This window comes from Rattus norvegicus, chromosome 20 (assembly GCF_021556685.1).
Source record: "Rattus norvegicus strain SHRSP/BbbUtx chromosome 20, alternate assembly SHRSP_T2T, whole genome shotgun sequence".
Classification (NCBI taxonomy): domain Eukaryota; kingdom Metazoa; phylum Chordata; class Mammalia; order Rodentia; family Muridae; genus Rattus; species Rattus norvegicus.
This window is the reverse complement of record NC_141553.1, coordinates 43,932,266-43,954,207: the sequence shown is the minus strand read 5'-3', so window position 1 is coordinate 43,954,207 and position 21,942 is coordinate 43,932,266. Positions and strand designations below refer to the sequence as shown.

General features: G+C 45.0%; 1 long non-coding RNA gene across 1 annotated transcript; it reads right to left on the bottom strand.

The window, feature by feature from the left end:
* Positions 1 to 16,776: 16,776 nt before the first annotated feature.
* Positions 16,777 to 19,112, bottom strand: LOC134483816 (uncharacterized). The gene is made up of 2 exons (XR_015645245.1): positions 19,024 to 19,112; positions 16,777 to 18,199 (listed from the first exon to the last, which is right to left on the bottom strand). It is a non-coding gene; the product is annotated as an uncharacterized LOC134483816 (long non-coding RNA).
* Positions 19,113 to 21,942: the final 2,830 nt, after the last annotated feature.

Sequence of the window (21,942 nt, the reverse complement as noted above, 5' to 3'; positions counted from 1 at the left end):
CTGGCATCACACAGAGCTGAGAGAACTGGATTCAAGTTCCAATTCTGGCACTGGAACCTTGGATAGGTTCTAACTCATTTCCTTGGCTGGAACACAAATGAAGCCTGCTGCTCTGGCTACTTCTGTGGGCACAAGATGCTGAGAGCAAAAAGGACTATGTGACGGAAAAGGACTCCAGAGTATTAATTTCTCACACTATCTGTGCTTTAAGTGTAGAATAATGGGGGAGGGGGACTGATATATATATATATATATATATATATATATATATAGTCTGCTTTCTTTCACAATTCAAGTACAGTGTAGCTCACATCTCTCTCTTCTAGACAAAGTTCTTTTCTCTTAAGGCAAGCATATACACAGACTAAACCTCCTCTACTTTAACTATCAAAAATGCTGCTTTAACTTGCAAACATTTTTATGGACGTATTTATCATTTGTTATTATATTTTGTGGATAATAGATTCACCTGATTCTTAAACAGTTTAGGCTGGGTGTAGTGGCTCAAGCCTAAATGCTCAGCACTCTAAGGGAGTCTGTGGACACCTAAGGGGACAAAAGAAAGACCCTGTCTCAAAAACACCAAAACAGAGCAAAACAAATTATGCATTTTAAAAAAATACACGGGTTGGGGATTTAGCTCAGTGGTATAGTGCTTGCCTAGCAAGCACAAGGCACTGGGTTCGGTCCCCAGCTCCGGAAAAAAAAAAAAATACACAACAGAATGCAGGCTTCTACTGGTGGCCTAGTTTCTGTCTTACAGACAGCTTCTGTCTGCATGCCTTCTGTGTAATTTTTGCTTTCATCAGGTGCGTACGAGCTTTAGGTCTTTTCACAGCAGGGTTCGCTTCCTTTGGTTTTACGTAACTAGCAGCTAGGTCTTCTACAGAATGACAAGGCGCCCGGGGTCAGCCACTGGCTTAGCAGCAGAAACAAGGTGAGACCGTCTGACCTGGAAGCAAACACCTCAGCTGGCTGTATGTATATCGTGGTCCACACCATGCCCTTAGCACCTGAGCACTGGATCCAGCTTGGGACACGAACGAGATTCTGTCTCCAAGAAGAGAAAGGAGTGGGAGGGAGAGGAAGATGGGCGTTCCAGACGAGAGAAGGCTAGAGTTAGGAGTCACAGAAAGCCTAAGTGAGTGTAGAAGGAGGATAACGCGGAATGAAGGTGTGTCTGGCATCAGCCTTCCACCTTCTCTTGGGGTGATGGTGCTTGTCCAGGGTGTCAGGAAGTGAGCCACAGTGCTGGGAGCTCACCTGTGGATAGGGACATCCTAATCCACGGACCTCGGGGGCTCTCACCAGTCAGTCACTATGGTTCATGATGAACTGAGATGCAGGCAGGCAGGACAACGTGAGCCCACAAAGCCATGCTCACTTCTGAGAAGCAGATGAACTACTTTCATAAGTTTCCGCGGAGGCTGGCAAGATGCTCAACAGGTAAAAAGGCAACTTATATCCAATCCCTAGAATCCACGTAAAAGTTGAGGGGATCAACTCCAGCGAGTTATCTTCTCGTCTCTACATCCACACCCTCCCTAACCATATCATATCCACCCACCCACTCATACACACAATAATAAAATTTTAAAAATGCAAAAAAAAGGGGCTGGGGATTTAGCTCAGTGGTAGAGCGCTTACCTAGGAAGCGCAAGGCCCTGGGTTCGGTCCCCAGCTCCGAAAAAAAGAACCAAAAAAAAAAAAAAAATGCAAAAAAAACTTTCTTAAACAAACAAACAAAACAGAGATCCACCTAGTACCTTTCCTCTGGTTGACCTGAGCTGGAAGGAGAGACCATGATGAACCATTTAGCAGGACTTTTCTCTCCCGAGGCTGTGTACCCACCCCCACCCCTGCCCCCTCCCCAGTCTTTAGTTAGACAGTTTTTACCAAGTAGCTCTGACCACCCTTAAACTTCCTCTCCGGCTCAGCCTTGAGAGCTGAGATTACAGGCCTGTGTCAGCACGCCCGCCCAGCCTGAGGCTGAATGCAGAATGGCCTTCAGACATTCATTTTCATTACCTCGTGACATGCACGTGCAGCTCTTAGCAGCTCTCCTCTGGGCCAGCCTTCAGCTAATTAACCTGTTCTTGAAAACCCGAGCTTCCAAGATGATGTAAGATATTTTGCCAGAAGATTCTTGGAACTTGGGAAGATCTGTTTATAAACAGTTGGCCTGCTATCTGTTCTTGAACACTGTGTTCTTAAACAAGCACATATACAGACATAGAACCCTCCATGGCCAAGTAGGGCCAACGCTGGTGGGGTATATTAGTGGCTCCCATGTTTGTTCCACACCTGCTATCCACCTTTTTGCAATAAAATCGGAATTCTAATTTGAATTTTAAACACGCTTCTAATTTTGTTTTTGCTGTATCGTCATCGTATGAACTCTGATCTTTTCTCCATCTCTCAGAGCTTTTCACTGTGTGTAATTGTTTTGATGTGCTTCCTCCTTCTTTTTCTTCTCATTTCAAGGTTTTGTTCGTTTCTAAGACAAGTTCTTGTGCACCCCAGGTTGGCCTCAAACTCTTATATATCTGAAGATGACCTTAAACTCCTGATCCTTCTACCTCCACCCCAAGAAGGCTGAGATCACCAGGATGGGCACCATGCTTTCACTGTTCTGTTTTCTTAAAGCAAAAAAGGAACCCTTAGAAAGATGCCAGGGTTTGTTCCGTTCCAGAAAGCTCACGAGAAAGGAAGCACCTTGGGCTCATGTCGTCATGAAAGTTCGGGATTTCTTTTCCTTCTTTCTCTGATTTTAAGAGGAAATGGATAGTGTTTATAATACTTGATAGTGCAGGGTACTTGGATTCGACAGCTCCCAACCCCAACCCCACCCAGTTTTCAGAGAAGTGAGGCCTGACTATGTGGGGCTCTGTGAGAGTTAACTTGTCTGTGACTGCCAAAGCTACTTAGTATTTAAATAAAAGCTTGCAGTACATAAACAAAAAACCAACAGCACAGCAGGCTGTGCAGTGAAGGCTCTTGCTCAGGATGCCTCAGGGATACATAAAGTCTGAGGAGAATTTCAAATGCAATTCTCTGTGTCACCGATTCTCTTTTCAAATGGATTCTTACATGCACAGAGACACAGACATAAGGACAGTCATTGCAGAGTTCATCTTCAGAGCAGGAGACCAGAGAAACTTAAGCGAGGCCCTCTGATCTGACTACTTACCGACGACGTGTCAGAACAATAAAGTGGAGGAATTCAGATTACGGAAGCAACAATGTCCAACAATACCGACCAACCAGAGCTCCCAGGGACTAAATCACTATCCAAAGACCACACATGGACAGACCCATGGCTCTAGCTGCATATGTAGCAGAGGATGGCCTTGTTGGGCACCAGTGGGAGGAGAAGCTCTTGATCCTGCCAAGGCTGGGCCCACCCACTCCCCCTCCCCACACCCAGTGCCGGGGAATGTCAGGGTGGGGAGGCGGAAAGGGAGTGGTTGGGGAGGGGAAACAGCCTTATACAAGAACTGAAGGGGAATGGGATAGGGGCCTTATGGCTGGGAAACCGGGAAAGGGAATAACATTTGAAATGTATACAAAAAAAAAAAAAACCCAATAAAAAAAAAGGAAGCAACAATATCTAAGTGTATGGTTAAGAGTTGACATGAGAAACATGATGTTAGTACCAGTACATGTGCGTGTGTACATATAAAGTATGTAGAACCATTTTAACATATCTTTATTACCGGGCATAGTAGCACACAGCTATGAGCCCAATACTTAGGAAGCACAAGTAGGAGAAAGAGGAGTTTAAGGCTTCCTTAGACTACATAAGAAAACATGCAATATATAAAACAGGTAAAGTTTTGCTACAACTTCCTGTAGATGCTTCCATGAATTAGATTTTATATGAAAAAAAAACCCGAAAGATTAAAAACAAACAAAACCACCTTTCATAGGAAGTTGTCAACAGAGCCCAGCACTGGGAAAGAAGACAGATATCTGAGGCTGAAGAGTAGAGGGAAAAGTTGTTTTCCACTCTGGGTTGATTTATAAAAGGCATGGTCATTGATGATCTACTCAATATACATACCACGAAAGGTTTTCATTCTTTTAATTTTTATTTAATGATACTCTACGTGTGTGCGTACATGGTGGAGCACTCCGGACCAGCATGTGGAGGGCAGGGGAAAACCTGCGGAAGTCAGTTCACCTCTATCATGTGTCCCACAGATCAAACTCAGGTTGTCAAACTTGGTGGCAGGTTCTTTTACGCACAGCTAGCTCACTGGCTCAATATATATAATTTCTAAGGTAGGGACTTGTCACGTTAAAGTTAAGGAACAAAAGGTGGAAGATGCTGGATGTTGGGGAAAACAGGAGTTAGGCTGGCAAAACAGTAAAGAAAACAGCAATTCCAACCGGATAACACAATGGTTGTAATAGGGCCAGCATGGCAGATACTGAGCTACCGAGGTCTCCTGATGTCCACACTGTCTAATGCTGTACCACACCATCATCTCTGGGGAGAGGCACTGTTTTCGACACTCCTCTCTGATGTTAGCCTAAGTCTGTGCTCTGGATAGGTGGCAAGGAGATTGTCATTGATGTTATGAGACTGTCAGTCATGCAGGTACAGTGACACTGGGGCAGAGATCGAAGCCAAGAATCCTTCCCTAGAAAAGGGGTCCAGAGATCATGGCATTTCAGAGTGATGACTGTAGGAGCCCTAGCTGGCTTCTCAAGCTATCCGTTGGAATCCTGAGAAACCCTGAGATCTTAGACAGGGAGTAGGGAGATTGGATGAGCAGGCATAAGCTAAAAATCCAGCACTCAGGGGTGCTGAGGCAGGAGGAGGAGGAATTTAAGGCCAGCCTGAGCTATGCCGTGCCATGGCCATTCTGAAATTGGGCCTCAGAATGACTGCATCAGTAATAAAAATGAAAAAGGATTATTATACTTTGCAATATATTTCTAATATAGTTTTAATTTTAAAATTTTTAGATTTTTAATTTTTTTTCTCCTTTTCGAAGACTCCCACACGCTCTTTAGATGGGGTCTCTTGTAACCTCGGAGACCTGGAACTTGCTAGGTAGCTAAGGCTATCCTTGATCCTTCTGCCTCTACGTCCCAAGTCCTGGGGCTACAGGCATGTGATAGCATAACAGGCTGTCATTTGAAAAATGTTTGAGTTTAAAATGATTTCTGAAAAGTCAAATGACCACTACAACCAAGCCTATGCTCACTTTATCCTGATTTAGCAGTTTCTGAAATTGTCACTACATGTATGTATGCATGCGTGCATGTATGCATGTAGGTATGCATGTATACATCTGAGTCTGAAGTGTTTGAGGGTCATAGGCAGACACTAAGATCCTTTACATGTTAGTGTTATAAAGCCATCATTTTTCTTTATATTTATTCTTCTCTCATACAATACATCCTAATCTCAGCCTTCCTTCCACTCTTCCTCTTGCCTCCCCATTCCCCCACTACTCCTCCATTTTCCTTCAGAAAAGAGCAGGTCTCCCAGGGATGTAAACCAAACATGGCAATAAGACTAGGCATAAACTCTCTTGTCAAGTCTGAATGAAGCGACCCAGTAGGAGGAAATGGGTCCCATGTAAAAGACTGAGACACTTTCTCATTGCTGGGAGTCCCACAAAAACCCAAGCTAAACAACCACAAGATATGTGCAGAGGACCTGGTCCCAACCAATGCAGATTTCATGATTGCCGTGTAGGTTAAGAGAGTAGTCTGGGGCCAGTGAGTGGCCCAATGGGTGAATGTGCTCACTCTCAAGCCTGACGACCTAAGCTCATCCACCGGAACTCGTGGAGTGGAAAGAAGAAGGCAACTCATGAAAGTTGTTTTCTGTTTATTCATGGTGGAGTTGGGTCTGCACACACACATAAACAAATGCAATTTGTTTATGCACAAGTTTTACTAATGCGATAGCATTTTTTAGGAAGGGGAACACGGGCAACAGCTAGAGTGCCACCATTCAGAAGCAAAGGACACAACTACATTTTTTTCATATCAATTCTCTATTGACTTTTCTACACTACATACTAAGTACTAACCCATTCAATCCTTATAACAATTCAGAAGAGGGTGTCATCACCAACCTCACTCTACTAGTTGGGAAACTGGGGCACAGAAGAGAGGGTACTTGCTGGGAGGAAGCAGCTTTTGAGAAAGTTCTGTTTGCTTATTTTGAAAGTTAAGCAAAATTAGGAGAAATAACGGTTATTTCTAAATGCCTGAGATAATGTATCATTCCCTACTGCGCTAAAGTCCAAGGTCAGAATTTCTCTCTAATAGAAAAAAAAACATTATAAAATAAAGTTGAGGATCCTGAAAGTGAAGTTTTTTTTTTTTAAAGTTTCTGAAATGTTGCACATGAAAGACAGATTATTGAATGCAAAACACCACACAGTGATCAAAGAGCCAAAACTATGGGAAGCTAAACAAGAGATGCGCACGCATGCGCCCGTTTATCCAGCAGCTCTGTGGGGTGGGTGCCCTGAAGACACGGAGGGAAGATGGCGGCAGTTATAGGATGTCAGTGTCACAAACCGCAGGGTGTGGTGGCGCACACCTGGAATCCTAACCGCTTGGGAAGGTGAGACTGAAGCTGCACCGAGTACCAGGAAGGGCCCCATGATGTATCCTCAGTCCATACCCCAGAGGGACTTCCTAGCAACTTCCTAGCAACTGTCAATCAAAGATTAGTCTGATTGAGTTGTACTTTCAGACCGTCTGTGAGTGTTCACTGTCGGCTTCAGAACACTCACCTGTCGGCTTGCAATAGTCATTCAATTTGATGCTTGCCAGGATGGATACCTCCCTCATATGCTCCCGTTTCCTAGAAAACCTTGTCCCGATGAAAGTTCCAGGGTTCTTCACCAAGCTATCCTCCTGCATCAGGGTCAGCGGTGAATAGGCCTAAGCTTGAGCTTGAATAAAGAGACCCTAATGTGATTGCCTCAGAGTCAGATCCTTGGTGGTCTTTCCGGGTTCATGAACGCTTTCTGGCATAAGTGTAAATCCAGCGGACACAACTTGCTCCAAAATAAAAAGTAAGAATAGGGCACGGTATCCAGCTCAGCAGAAGACTTGGGCACCAGATGATGGGATCTGAGTTCAATCCCCAGCACTGCAAGGGCTAAGGGGCAGGGTTAGCTGCAAAGAGGAAATATGATGTACAAAGGTGTGCGAGAGAAAACAGAAGGTTTGAAAACCCTTTCAGACAGCAGGAAAAGTGCAAATATGTGAAGAAAATGTCGAAGAGGAAGAGATCTGAAGAGCAAGAGCATAGAGAATTGACAAGATGAGGCTGGGCTTCAGGAGATGAGCACAAAGGCCTGGAACGGCTGGGCAAGGAGCTCTGTGTAGTTAGACTACACAGGATCACATGCAGCTCTGAACCCAGAGTCGAGTGAGGTGGATACTAACAAACCCACCTTGTAGGCTTCGAGCCTGTGTGATCCTTTGTTCAGCATAGGGTTTTGTTTGTTTGTTTGTTTCATGAATCTTGGGTAACGGTTCAAATAGTTGACTTTACAACATCTACAATCACCTAGGAAACAAACACATCTGGGCATGCCCATGAGGAGGTGCTTAGATTGGGTACATTTAGAAACTACTTTTATAAACATTTAGTTTTCTATTTGGTGCACATGCAAAAGACAGTGGGCACATGCAGGTTGGAGAACAATTTATGGGAGCTGGTTCTCTCCTCCCACTGCTCAATCCCCACAAATCATCTTGTTCGGTTGCGAGTGCCTTTACCCACCGAAACATCTCTCGCTGCACCAAGATTGGGTTCACTAAGGTAGGAAAAAAACCTGTCCTAAATTTTGATGTGAGTACCATTCCACAGGCCGAGGTCTTGGGTTGTGTCAGAAGGAGAAAGTGAGCTGAGAATATCATTCTTTGTTCCCTGCTTCCTGATCGTGGGTTCTAGGTAACAACTCTCGCTGTGTTCCTCCTGTCGTGCCTTCCCCACTGTGATGGAACATAACCCCAAACTGTGAGCGAAGAGAAACCCATCCCACATTAAGTTTTATTTTGCCATAGCAGCCACAACAAAAAACTTATCCATTCCTGTATATATTCAACTTCTGTTTGCTTTTACTCTTGAACGCATCTCTGATTTATTGTTTTGTCTGAAATTTTTATTGGAATATAAGCTTCTTGAGCTTCGGGTATTTTTTTTTCCTTTTTATTCATCTCCCCAAAGTGCTTGGAGAATACTAAGCAACCAATAAATATTTGTCGAATACAGAGAACATACCAGAAATGTAGATATTCCAAGGCATCGAAATTGATTATAATTTGAATTTTCCAATCAGCTATGTATAGACAATGTTCTACAACCTATACTCCTGTGGTTATGGAATCCACATACTTAAACATTGTAATAACGTATTAATATATAAAATGTGCTTTGCTGTGACATTTTCATACATGTACACAATGTATTTTGATCAAATTCACACCCAACCCCTCCTTTATCCTTTCTTGTTCTCCTGCCACTTCTGCTAAACTCTTCCTCCTTCCTTCTGTTTCCATGCCAGTTTTGTGGTGTGTGTGTGTGTGTGTGTGTGTGTGTGTGTGTGTGTGTGTGTGTGTGTGAGAGAGAGAGAGAGAGAGAGAGAGAGAGAGAGAGAGAGAGAGACTCTCAGTGAGTTTTATTAGAATTTGTAGGGTTTGAGTAGAAATAGGCCCTCTCTGTCCATAGAGAGTAGCACTATTAAGAGATGTGGTCTTGGGGAATAGGTGTGTCACTAGTGGATGGCCTTGAGGTGTCAGTGTGTCTCCGTTCACTTCCTGCTGCCTACCAATCCAGACACAGAACTCTCAGCTCGTCCTTTAGCACCATGTCTACCTAAATGCTGCCATGCTTCTTGCCATGGAGCAAATGGACTGAACCTCTGAAACTGTAAGCCAGCCCAAGGAAATACTTTCCTTTGTAAGAGTTGCTGGTGTCATGGTGTGTCTTCATAGCAATAAAATCCTAAGACAGTGTTGTTAGCAAGAACTTAGGCACCTTACTAGGGGCTACACCACTGAAGAAAGTGGTTTCCTCCTCACTAAGCATTCATTATGTATAAGTCTCAGTGAGGGGATGGGCTCCATGAGCCCCTTCACGTCCCACTCACATGTAGACATTGTGCATGGAATTACAGCTGTTGTGCGTTCAAGAGCGCAGCAGTCATGTCACGTCTGGGAGTAGGCAGACATGAACAGGTTGTCAAAACATATGGTCTGCAAGTGCATGGGGGATCCTACCCAAACATGAAGAGTGACAGCTCACAGTCCCCACTTTCCCGTCAGGGAATGCATTGTTTGTCCTGTATCCTCTGTCTCAACACGCAGAGTGTTTTTGTTTCCTTGTGGACACCAAATGTTCAGTATGGCTCACCAAACACTTTTGTTTATTTTTATCCCAGTTTAGTTCAGTTAAATGATTGAGACTTCATCGTCTCTCTTCTTTGCTATGGAAACACTTTTTATAAATTATCCCCAGTGCTATCTCGTATGGATCCATTGTCACAAGGATCACAGTTTTGATTTTAAAAGTCATGTCTGCTTCTTCAGGCATAGGGTTAAAATTCCTTTCCAGCCTCGTCTGGCCAGGGACTGCTCTTATTCCATAAAGTGCATTTATCTGCCTTTCATGTGTGTTGTAAACACTGAGACCAGTCTTGAAATGCACTCTGCATTATGTGGTAGTTTGAAAGTGTTAACTATGGGCAAGTGTGGTGGCCTCATTAGTACTCTGGAGGCAGAGGCAGGAGGATTACTCAGAGTTGAATATCAATCCAGGCAACACAGGAATAATATTGCATTGAGCATCCAAAAGCAGTGCTCTCTGTGGACGTCGTCAAGCACTGATTCATCAGACAGATGGCAGATTACTCCTGTCTGTCATCTAATACTCGATGACCAACTCTGACTGATTCCATTCCCTCAGTGTCCCTCTGACTCCCCAAGATTATCGGGGAGGAAATTCCAGATGTCACATTATTCTGCATGTAAATATTTCAGACTATATATTTAAAGATTGGGCCTCTTCTAAACGGCATCACCAATCTCGATCTTCCAGTACTGAAGGCCGAAGGGAAATTATTCACAGACAAATTTCACAGACTAAATACATGTATGTGCATTTGTTTAGTTTGGATCTTGAGTGTCCCTGAAGTTTGTATGTTGAAGGATTGGCCTCTAGCCTGTGATATTCAGCAAAAGGAAGTTTAGTAATTGAATGTGCCCCTGAAGGGGATATCAGGACTCTGAATTCTTCCCACTTCTCTTTTTCTTTACAAGAGTTTTAATTATTTTAATTATGCATGTGTGCACAAAGGACATGCACAGAGCCCAGAGAGGTTGGATCCCATGGAGCTAGAGTTCCAGTCAACTGTAAGCTGCCCAACACAGGAGCTGGACACTAACTCCAGTCCTCCTGAGGGCAGGAGTACTCACTCTGCCGCTCAACTGTCCCTCCCGCAGTCTATTTCTCTCTTTTGCTCTCTGGCTGCTGTGATAGAAGCAGCTTCTTCTGCCATGTGCTCCCAACATGGTGTATTACCTCCACACATGTCCAAAAAAGCAATGGGGCCAAATGATCATAAATGGGAATCTTTAAGATTATGAACTAAAATGAGCCTTCCGTTGTCTAAGTTGATGTCTGAAGTATTTTGTCATTGGTGATGGCAAGCTAACGAGCTAAGGATGCTACATTCAGATTTGTTTCCTTTCCAAGGGCAAATGTTAAGTGGAATAGATCCTAAGGGCTTGGAAGGAGTAATCACTTCCTTCTTTGAAATAGAAACAGACTTGGAACCCCAGACAGACAGGATTTCCCTAAGTCGAGGCGATGTCGTGTATCACGGAAGCTCGGTAAATGCTTGTGGAATGAGCAGGTTGCTATAGAGCTGTGAGTGGCTGGGGCTAAAGCCCCGTGGTAGCGCGATTGCCTGCAGCTGTGAGTGAAGTACTACTTAACGGTTCTATAATAAGAAGTGCACTTTGAAGGTGTCCCCGTCTTCGTTAGGCTGGAGCAGCAGCTTTCCCAATATGGCTCTCGAGTTAAATAATTCTCTGGCTGCTTCTCCTCCTCTTTCTTCCCCCCATGCCTTTCCTCCCCTGCCCTCTTCTTCCATCGACCTATTTTCTTTTCCCCAAGTTAGACTTTCTTAGTGTTCTAAGGACTCGTGTTAGAATGCTTGGCCCATAGGGAGTGGCGCTATTAGGAGGTGTGGCTTTGTTGGGTAGGTGTGGCCTTGTTGGAGGAAGTAAATCACTGTGGAAGTGGACTTTGAGGTCTCCTCTGCTCAAGCTACACCCACTGTGATACACAGTCTCCTTCTGCTGCCTGTGGATCAAGATGTAGACCTCTCAGCTCCTCCAGCACCATGTCTGCCTGCATGCTGCTAAGCTTCCGGCTATGACGATAGCAGCCTAAACCCCTGAAACTGTAAGCCAGCCTCAATGAAACGTTTTCCTTTATAAGAGTTGGTGTCTCGCGGTATCGTGGTGTCTCTTCACAGCGATGAGACCCTAAGACAATGTGTTATGATTTTTTTTCTCCCAGAATGTGTAGGGGGCTTGTCCTAATAAGACGGTAATGATGGCAACCTTTTAGGAAAAGAAAGCTTTGGGACGGACCTGAATCACAGCTATGAAGTTCCTCCCTAACGACTTCATTCTTTCTGGGAGAAGCACACCGAGCAATTCATCTCTCTGAAATCCTGAAGCAAATAAGAAAGGATCAGTCAGGAAATGCACCACAGTAGCCAGAGTAAATACTCTTTGAATCTGTCTGTGAAGATCTCATTTGTGACATAGAGCACTTCAAAACAGCCACCCACACTCTTGGTGTATGGTGTATGTAATGACTTGGCTCCGTTTTGCTGGAGATGACCCAGGTGCCTTGCACCGCCACTCTGTGGAGGCCAAAGCATTCTGAAACTTCCTTAATGAAGCTTGGCTCATGGAAGGTTGATGGGTTAATGGCAAAATGCTTCCTAAAAGGCACGGACATTAAGAAAGAATAAAAAAGCAAGGCTGATTCTACACGAGATCCTGAACCACTCATGTGGGTTTCCACATAATAGTTTGGTTAGTAGTGTCAGTTATGCATCTTTAAAGAGGTTACATGAAAAGTCATTATGAAATTATCCAATGCTTTCTGTTACCATTGGAGAAAACTGAGACCCTCGGGCATGATGCACCTCTCTTGTTTTAATCTGCCTTGTTCCCCAGTGGACTTGGCTTTCAGAGGAGCACCTCCATGCTGACCTCCTTTCAAGCCCCAAATACAGTTTTCTAAAGTCAAGGGGTTGGTGCCCTGGAAGAATCAGCCAGCGGCTGAAGGACTCGTTAGTGACCCAAGTGTCCTCTGAATGTGAATATCACAGTGCACATCTACCTGGTAGGTTTGGGGAATCATCCTCAGAACCTCTGCTTGATCTTCTGACCTCTAGGAAAGGTTATATGCGCCACAGTCTTTTGCTGATAGTTCCCCATTAAGAAGTTACTGTTTGGAAAAAGAAGTTACCATTTGCTGTTCTACGCTCAGTGATTGTCCTTTCAATCACCTCTGTCTCTACTTCCTGCTTTCCCCTTCACCGCCGCCATGTTACTTTCCTCCTGTTTTCCTGACTTGGTACTTCGAATTTCTCTTCAGCCAAAGTATTTCTCCTGCCTTGGCTCTACCCAAGGACTTTGCTGCTAACCTGATTGGAGTCCTGGACCTGAAAGTTGCATTGTCAATATCTGCACCTTCTCTAGACTTCTCTCCTCCAGACCTGTTACTAAGAGCCAAAGAGGAGCTACCTCGGCCTCACACCGTCCACCAGCGCGAGGCCGGGTTGAATCCTTCAGGCGGACTGCTCAGGCCCCACCCGTTTACCTCTTAATGGTTTCACACCCTCTTGAACCCTCTCTTCAAAGTTCTTTTCAACTTTCCCTTACAGTACTTGTTGACTGTCTCGTGCCGGTATTTAGCCTTAGATGGAGTTTACCACCCACTTTGGGCTGCATTCACTCTCCCTGGTGTTACATTTATCACACCTCTCTACTTGCAATTAGTGACCAGTTTTTCCCTATCTAGGTTCCGAACCATAGATGAAAATCCCCCACGTGATTCGCTGTCAACTTTCTACCGCTTTAAATTATAATCTGAGTGTGCGCTTGTCTCATCTGTAGGTGTGTATGTAAGTATGTGTGTAAGACATTTGGGTGTCATGCATTGGTGGATGTGTGACATGAGTATGTACATGTTAGTGTAGGTGTGTGTTAAAAAAAGAGACAGAGGGAGGCATAGAGAGGGATGAGAAGAGAGAGAGAGAGAAGGTATGTGTGTGGTGTATACAACATAGACATGAAGGTCAGAAATCACCTTCATGTGCAATCCACTTTTAAAACATTTACTTTTTTGTGTATGAATATGCGTGCTTGCACACACAGGCACACTTTTCACAAGGCATGTGTGGCAGACAGTGGATAACCTAAGAAGTCGGTTCTCTGTTTCCATCATGTAGGTTCCAGACAAGTGTCTTTACCTACTGAACAATCTTTAGCCCTCATTTTGCTTTTGAGAGAGGGCCTCTCATTTGGGACCTGGAGTTCGCTGAATAGTTGAGGCTTCATGGCTGGTGAGCTGCAAGGGTCCTCCTGTCTCTCCGAATCTCATGCTGGGATTGCAAGTGAATGCCACTAAGCCTTGCTCTTTCCCTCTGTATTGGGGATCAAACTCAGACCCTCAGTCTTGCAGATTTTTTTAACTGGGCCCCTCCCCCTCCCTCCCACCCCTAGGATCAATTGTTTTTCTTAAGATCGAGTTTGGTTATTTGGCCCAAGCTGGTCTTAACCTCATGATCGCCTTTGCCTCAGCTTCCTGAATGTCAGACTTCGGGTCGGTACCATCATGGCTACACATTGGTTTTGCTTAACTGCCCAGATTAGATGTTAATGGTTTAGCCGCTAAATTCAGCTTACTGCTTCCTAACATGGGAAACTATCTGCACAGGTCTAAGCTCTCTCTTCACCCCAAACTCTCCCCTTGCCTCTCTTCTCCACCTGTCTGTCTTTCCCCTTCCTCAAGCATTTCTCACAACACATCCGTCTTCTACAGTTTTCTTGAGGTGTGCCGCAGCATTCTCTAGAGCCCTTCCGTAAATCCCATCCCCGGGAAGACATTCGAGCTGACCCCACCCAAGTTGAGAAAATCACATCCACTCACAAAACGGTATACAGGAAATATGCTAAATTTTCACTCCCCAAACACCACTCACTGAGGCAGACTGTCATGTAGCCCAGGCTGATCCAAGATGTATTATGCCAATCTCCTGGTCCTTTTGCCTCTACTTGCCAAATTCAAAGGTTATGGTTATGTACCACCACATCCAGCCTGAACATTTTACTTTCAGTGAGGCAGAGAGCTATCAAGGGGTCCACTTGAGGAAGAGCAGGGCGAGAAATGACATAGATCAGATTTATCACTACAACTTGCCTCAATGACTGAAGGACAGATCCAAGGCCCCTTACAGACAGGAAGTCCTTAGTTGTTCAAATTTTATATATATATGGAAAAGTATATATTTACACACATATATATATATTCAGCGCTGGTGGAACCCAGAGACCTTGTAGATATAGGATGGAGTGCCTATGAGACCATACAACTAAGACATTCCACTCCTGGCTTGTTTCTCCTGATTCCAAGTCACTCAGTTTATTATCTTGTGATTCCTCACCCCAAAAGGTGAACCATTGTGCCAGTAGGTAACGCAAAGGTTAGGTGAGTGTTTGTCACAAGGGCAACTTCATTTTCTAGCGGTCAAGGGCTTTATCACCGTCCACAGTAGGCCAGAAGTTAGTCATTCCTGCCTCGCTGAACAGCTGTTCTGTATTCTATTGTCACCCCAGAGTCAATCAAAAGAGAATAAGGAAGTTTATTATTTTTAATAGTTTCTTTAAACCTGGAAAATCAGGAAATAAGCCTGCAGTCATAAAAATATATAAATTCAATCACAGCTCCTCAGTCAGGAAAAGCAACAGCCCTTGTAAGCCAAGCAAACTTAGCTGCAGTCACTACGTAGACATACCCCCCACCGAAAGACCTGATAGCATTGCCAGGCCAGGCCATGTACAGCCAGACTGAGCCCAGCCATCCATGCAGCTCTGAGGGAGCAAGAGGAAAAGGAGGACTGGGTCCAGTGAACAGCAAGAGACACTTCTTTGCATATATGACTCCCAGCAAGATGGCTACAGATCACATTTGCGGGCAAATTTTCTACTTGAAATTAAAACATATGGGAGAAGGGAGCGTCTAACAAGCTCTCTCAATTTTCACAATAAATTTCTAGTTGTACTGTCTTATTTAGGCTTTCCATTGCTGCAAAGAGTCACCATGACCAAGGCAACTCTTATAAAGGACAACATTTAATTGGGGCTGGCTTATTGGTCCTGAGGTTCAGTCCATCATGGCGGGAAGCATGGCAGCACTTAGGCAGGCTGGAGGAGCTGAGAGTTTCCCATCTGGTTCTGAATGCAAACAGGGGGGCTGGGGATTTAGCTCAGTGGTAGAGCGCTTGACTAGCAAGCACAAGGCACTGGGTACGGTCCCCAGCTCCGGAAAAAAAACAAAAAAAAACAAAAAAACTAGTTAAGCTGAATGCAAACAGGAGAAGGCTGAGTGCCCTCAGGCAGCTAGGAGGGTCTCAAAGCCCTCCCCCACAATGACACGGTTCCTCTAACAAGGCCACACCTACTTCAACAAGGCCACACCTTCTGATATTCACACACACACACACACACACCCGGGCCAAGCATATTCAGACCATCATGTATGCTTTTGCCAATAATACAAGATCTTCAGGGGAGTAGATTTTCCACTTCCTTAATATTAGCACATAGCATTTAGGTGTTAGCATCTGCAAGGGTGGTGACAAGATAGGAGTGAACGGGCTAGTAGACATGACCTGTGTGCTGCAGTCACTTTGTTCTGTCTGGACCGCAGGTCCACCTCCAACCCTTCTCGGAATCCCTGCCCAGAGGATGCCTAATTCCTTACTTATTTTATCCCAGGAAGCACTTGCAGCGGCCTCAAGGACAAAAGCAACACTTTCAAGAATACAATTACTGGAAAGAGCTGAAGCTTTTGTTACTCGTGGGTCTTTTTTTTTTTTTTCTCTTTTGTTCTAAGAAGATAACTAACCCACATGTAGGCTCTTTAGTCAATTCTCATGCTCCTTATTTATTTCACTAGTTTTTCCTGTTTTGCGTATTTATGCTGTTGTTGTTTGTTGTTTTTGAGTAAGGGTCTCAAGAGGTCCACACTAAGCCTGGACTTCTGATCTTCCTGTTTCCATCTCCCAGATCCTGGAATTACTGGCAACTACCACCACACATGTCGATTCTCATGCTCTAAGGTCACTTGAAAATTTCTTCCCCGAGTGGATTTGCCATCCACCTAGGGCAAAATTAAATTAGTTTAGTTCTCTTGTTTCATTTTGAATTTTTACAATCATGCCCTAAAATATTAGCAACATAATCTTGTAATCTTCCGCAGTGGCATAGAAAGAAGCCATTCTTCATTTCTCTTTAGAGCTGTATAATATTCCTTCCTCTACTGGACTACGTGAGTCCTTTCCATAGTCTTGTGGAAACGTCTTCTGAGCTCTGCCAGTGCACCCGTGCAGTAGTTTAGATGATGGAACACACACACACACACACACACACACACACACACACACACACACAAACAAAAAGACAAAAAAACCAGTCAATGAATTATCTATAAACACAAGTAGTAGTCATGTTTAAGGAGGGTCAATGACACTCTTTTTCCAAGCTCGAGGATCAGAAGGAGACTTTATTCCTGGCAAAAGTCAGCAGTTGTCTCTTCCCCAAAACTCCGAGCCATCATAGCAAAGAACTTCTTGAAAGTATACCAAACGTGTCCCAGTGGAAATAAATTCTTGGTAGTGGCACTCTGGACAGGCCTGGAACATTGCCACACTTCGAGTGTCAACGTTTAAGCTGATCTTCAAACTCCCCCAGAAAGCATTGTATTGGAGATTGCCATAGAGTGAGTACCTACGGCTGTATTCCTCTGACCTGCAAACCCAGCAGTGAGAGTGCAGTACTAGATGACAAACTGGATGCTCAGGGCAGGTCGTTGGCCACCAAGTGCCCCAAAGGAGATAGTTAGCTTCTCTCTTGGAAGAGGAGCCTGTTTGCTACAAGGGCAAATGTGGGCGAAAAATACAGCACTTTATAAGAATGTTGTTCTGATGGAGATGAAGTGATATGTGGTCCATTTTTTTAAAAGTTTTTTTAATGCCTGTATATGGGTATCTGTCTGTATGTTTAGATGAGTACAGGTGTCCAGCGTCAAGAATAGGGTGCCAGGGCTCTTGGAGCTGTCACTAACCATGACAGTGGATCGGGGAAGAGCTCAGACAGAGCAGTGAAGTGTTCTTAACCACTGAGCCATCTCACCGGCACGCTGCGTTTCCCATTCATAAATTCAATTTTTTAAATTCCTGTGCACCTCATCATAAGGTTCCACTGCAGCTTCTTTTATTTCCACAAGCGAGGCACTGACCTGACCAGCAGCTGTGCAGCCAAGGGTCCCTCCACAAATAATCCAGTTAATTCCCACGAAGCTCCATTTGAAAAAGAGATGTCCGCCCAGGGGGAGAATCCAGCTGTGTATAGTGACTCCCCCGTGACATCTAACGGTAATCCTTGCCAAGCGATTGTTACAAAAAAAGAAACCCCCGAAGTTACACTATCAAGCAGAAAACAAAACAAAGGGTGTCATGGAAAATGTCACTACAGGTCATCGCTGGTCTGGGCCTCCATCGTCGAACGTGCATGCGGAAAGCCAGCATGGAAATCTTTGCTCTGCATCTCAGGCAGAGCCGGAAGCAGCCCCCAGCAGGCCCTGCTCTTCAGACTGGCCAGTGTTGAACTTGGCGGGCTGCCTACTGCTTTAGCTCCTGGGCCTCAAGCTCATTGTTCCAGGGCCACAGGCAGCATTTAAGACATAATGGGCCTATGTGACAACTTCGGGTTCCCAGCACAGAAAATGCCGTAGTCCTTATCTAGTAACAGCAAGTTGAATGCTCGCTAAAAGTCTTTAGAAGAGGTGGGTTTTTTTCCCCCCTTACTTACAGTTTTGGCTGATGAGTTCCACTGCACTGGGGTTCTGGAAACAGAAACAGGATGAGTTAAGTCAAAAGAAAAATCCAAGCATCGTCTTTTGTGGAACCCTGGGAGAAATTTAGAGCAAGGAAGTCCTTGCGTCTTAAAAGACTGGATGCCTCTTTGGTTTCCTGATTCAAGCTGTTTTTGTCTTTTCTAATTGCCAACCTTGGCAGCTATCAGTACTCAATACCAACGGATAGGTCCGTGTGGAGATTTTTTTTCTACACTCTAAAGCCTTCTCAAACACAAGAAAGTTCAGTCCCACTCTCCAGATTCGACAGGCACTGTATGTGATTGGATGCTGATGGACCCCTCCTTTAGGCCAAAACAGTGCCAGACATGGTGGCACAGGGGTTGAGGCCAGCCTGGGTGGTGTACAGCGGCAGGCCTCTGCCTGCCCCGGTGCACACTAAGGGATCCTGTTGGTACCACGGGGGCTTCCTGCGCTGCAGACCTTAGCAGGCTCTTCCGAGCAAAATCCAGAGACCTAGAGAGCCAGGCTTCAGAAGGGTGCCTTGGTGTTTGTTGAAGCGAAGGAGGGGTCCTAGCTACCCACCTCCACCAACCCCGACCCTCGGATGCAGTCCTCTGGCCCTCAACGCTGGTTCCCATTCCTTTCCTCTGCTTTTGTTTATTCCAGGCACCAGGACCCCACTGTGGAGTCTGAAAGCAAGGTCTTGTCACTCAAATGTCTCCTCCTAGTGTCATCTTCTTGACCTTCTTGAAATGAGGTCAGGGGATGCTGTTCCTCTAGGACATGGCGCTTTAGAAACATATTTAGCAGGGCTGGAGGACAGACGGAATGGGACGCAGCTTAAGTGTCACCTTTGCCGATGACCTTTCCGGCAGGCTCCCTCCTCGGCCTGTTTTAAGTTTTGACACTAAAGCCACTCTAAAGGCCATAGGCTTCAAAGGCACGAGCTACTCTGCACTTGTCCCGAAAACGAATGAAACGGAGGCGGATCAACGGCGGATCTGAGGTTACTGGCACAGATATCCTCTAGTCCGTTTGTTTACAACGGTATATTTGTGATCCTCTTGGCCTTAGCACAGAGTGCCTGCTTTTTGTTTGTTGTTTTCCTTCAGTTTTCAGCGCAAAGGGTCTTTAAGGGCTAAAGGGCTCCCTAGTATTAGCAAGGAACACCTTGTGGTAGGTAGCCTTACAAGGCATTAGCAGATTTGCTAGCCTGGAGGATGGCTCCATCCCTCATAATCAGCTTTGCCCCTGGTTAATGTGCCTCACCAAAAAGAGGAAGGTAAGGCAAGGAGGCCCTGTTGAGGTGTGTGAAAGGAAAACACTTTCTAGCCTAGTAAGTAGGGTCTAAGGTTACCACTCACCCCGACTGAAGACAAAACAAGGAAACCTTGTTAGACCATTGTACCTTTCCGTAGGAACTAGTCCACGTTGCTGTCAGTCACGTGGGCACCCCTCAGAAAAGCTGATTCACCTGAAGACCTGCTAAAGACAGAGTGGGAGTGCTGTTGGTGTTAATTATCCCCTTAACGAGATAATGTACTTTTACCCTCAGAAGCCCCTCCCTAACTCAGCTGCTTGCAAATCCTCAGTGCTAAGCCTGCCTGCTTTCCAGGGTGCCAACTCAGAAGCAACTTTTCCCTTCCCTTCTCTTTTATTCCTTCTTTGGATACTGACCCGAATCTCAAGCTTTCAGACCCTGCGCTGTGGGTTCTCTTACAGTCTTTTCTGTTGACCCTGAACTGTTTCCACATCTGTTTGATGACTTCTGCTCAACTGAACTCTACTGAAAAAACATCTCCCTTCCTCTTATCTAGTTCCCTCCCTCCCACAGCTGCTGGCATCTACGCCTTGACTGCCCTTTCATTTTTCTCTCAAACTCAGTTAAATGGTTCTCAAGTTTCCTTCTGAGTCCACTTTTAAGTTAGTTTGGCTAAAGAAATTAGGAGCCCAGGAAAAGAGACCGCCCAATTGCCTGGTAACACTTCGGCCTGATTAAAAGCCCGAGAAACTCAAAGGATTATTCCAGAAGTAAACAGAAATTCACAGCCTCATTCCATATTGGTTCTGACTAATGGTAATAAATAAATGACTGTATAGTTGCTATCCCTGTCCCCTCCCCATTCCATGACCACCTCAGGGAATGCCCTGTTGCTATCTCTCCTCATCTGTACACTTCCCTTACCAGGCTGTGTCCAGGTTGCCTGGTCTCTTGACTGTTCAGACTATTTGTCTACCCTCAAGCATTCTCAAGCCTGCCTGTGTAGTCTGCCTCCATGGACTAGCTCAGGCTTCCTCATAGTGTAGAGGCCTCAAGACCTCAGACTGCATAGAAACTGAAACATTTAAGACTCGATGTCCTAGTAAGCAAGGTAGACAATGTTCTTCTTGTCATGTCTTAGAATTGACCTAATATTAATTCTGCTATACTTCATTGCACAAAACAGAGGCTGCTGATTGTTGAGAGAGAGAGAGAGAGAGAGAGAGAGAGAGAGAGAGAGAACAGGTGGACCCTTCCTCTTCTCCATAAGAAAAATATAAAACTATCTGAACACAGATACTAAAATAGTTACCGACTCATCACCATTGTCTTGAGGATTCAGTCACCCTGATCTTTTCTAGTTTCTCTAGGTGACCCATCCTGGACTTTCCCTCAAACACAAGTGCTTTCAGTACTGGAAATGTCAGTAGTTAAACAAATAGGCTTTGAAGAGAGCCTCTGAAGGAACCACACCAGTGATCCAGTAGTCATGCAGTCCCCATCCCACAGTAGATCTAGGCTGCTACAGAGAGGAAGTTGAGGATGTGTGGTTTCTAAGGCTAGGGCTCCATGCGCCTGACACATACATCTGGGCTTTGGAAATGTTTAACCTGAGAACCACGTTGGAAGAACAGGCAGGCAGAAGCTAGCTTCACAGTGGGCCCGCTGCACAGAGTAAAACATCTGGCCAACAAACAGACGTTTCCACCACTCCTGCCCCGAGTACTTGAACATAGATGCGACGTCACCATCTCTGACACTGTCTGCTAGAGCGCTCAGACAACCCCAGCCACCAGGCATTGTGAGTGCATTTCAGAGTCCAGGTGAGAACCACTTGACTGATCAATCCAATTAAGCCCTGGGGCCTCAAGAGATGGAATACATCATTCTTTAAGCCTCTAAATTCTTCCTGGCTTGTTTGTGCAGTTCAAACTGCAGTCTCTTCAGCTGTCCCCCACCTTGTCTCTTTTCCTCTGGTTCTTGTGGACTGGCCTATGGCATCAATAATCTGCTTCAAAGAGGTTTTCAATGCTGGCTGTGGAGCATGGACTCTTAGATTTAGGAGGTTGTTCTTGGAGGTTGCCTACAATTATCTAGAAAAGAAACCAGTGTGGAGATAGTGGGGGAAGGAGTGTGAAAACTCAATCTAAAACAGTTATTCTGCCGGGAGTACATGGTCCTGAAGACAGAGAGGTGTTCAATTGGATCTTAATGCCTAGTGGCTACTTGTTCGTTTGTTTTGTAGAAACAGAGAACGACTAAATGTTCTTGAGAAAAAAGTTAATATGGCCAAGACTCTGTTTCCCGAAAATTAGTCTGGGGACTGGAGGTGCAGTTCAGTGGCAGAATGTGCTTGGTGTGTGTGAGGACCTGGGGTTGGTCCCCAATACACACAAACACACATTCGATTGTGATGTTCAGTCAACTGTGTCTGAGTAACACCAGATGGAGGTTATCAACGTGGATGGGGACCACAGTGAAGAAATGACTGTGACAATCCTATTGAAAA